This window comes from Octopus bimaculoides, chromosome 1 (genome assembly GCF_001194135.2).
Source record: "Octopus bimaculoides isolate UCB-OBI-ISO-001 chromosome 1, ASM119413v2, whole genome shotgun sequence".
NCBI lineage: Eukaryota > Metazoa > Mollusca > Cephalopoda > Octopoda > Octopodidae > Octopus > Octopus bimaculoides.
Window position 1 is genome coordinate 87915885 of NC_068981.1, and position 486 is coordinate 87916370.

General features: G+C 41.8%; 1 protein-coding gene across 3 annotated transcripts in view; it reads left to right on the plus strand.

Annotated features, from left to right (window-relative positions):
• The window catches only part of LOC106880021 (lysine-specific demethylase 6A), a 168017-nt gene that overhangs the window by 153795 nt on the left and 13736 nt on the right, over window positions 1-486 (plus strand). The window lies entirely within an intron of this gene.

Consider the following 486-nt stretch of genomic DNA (forward strand, 5'->3'; position numbering starts at 1 on the left):
ATATATGTATGTATGTATGTATGTGTATATATATATATGTGTGTGTGTATATATATGTATATATGAAGGACATCAAGAACCAGACCAATCCAGAAAAGAAGCATTTGGAAGCTTAAGAACCTTTCACATGGTCAGAGGTTCAGGGACATCCTCATTGAGAAATTTGATGAGAGGGAGGAGGAGCTACAAACTTGTGACATAGAGGGTAACTGGAAATTCCTATGTGATAGCTTACTGAGTGCCACAGACCAAATCTGTGGCTGGTGCAAAGTCCCTTTCAGACCTAGGGTAACGTGGTAGTGGAATAATACGGTAGGCAAGGCCATTAGAAACAGGCCTGGAAAACCTTGTAGAGTGGAGGTAGCAGGGAACTGTGCCAGATAGCCAAGAGGGAGACTGGGAGACAGGTGTATATAGCCAAGGGAGAAGTGGAAAAGAAGTTTGCTAATGTTCAGCAATGTGAGGATCAAAGAACTGAAGTATTTT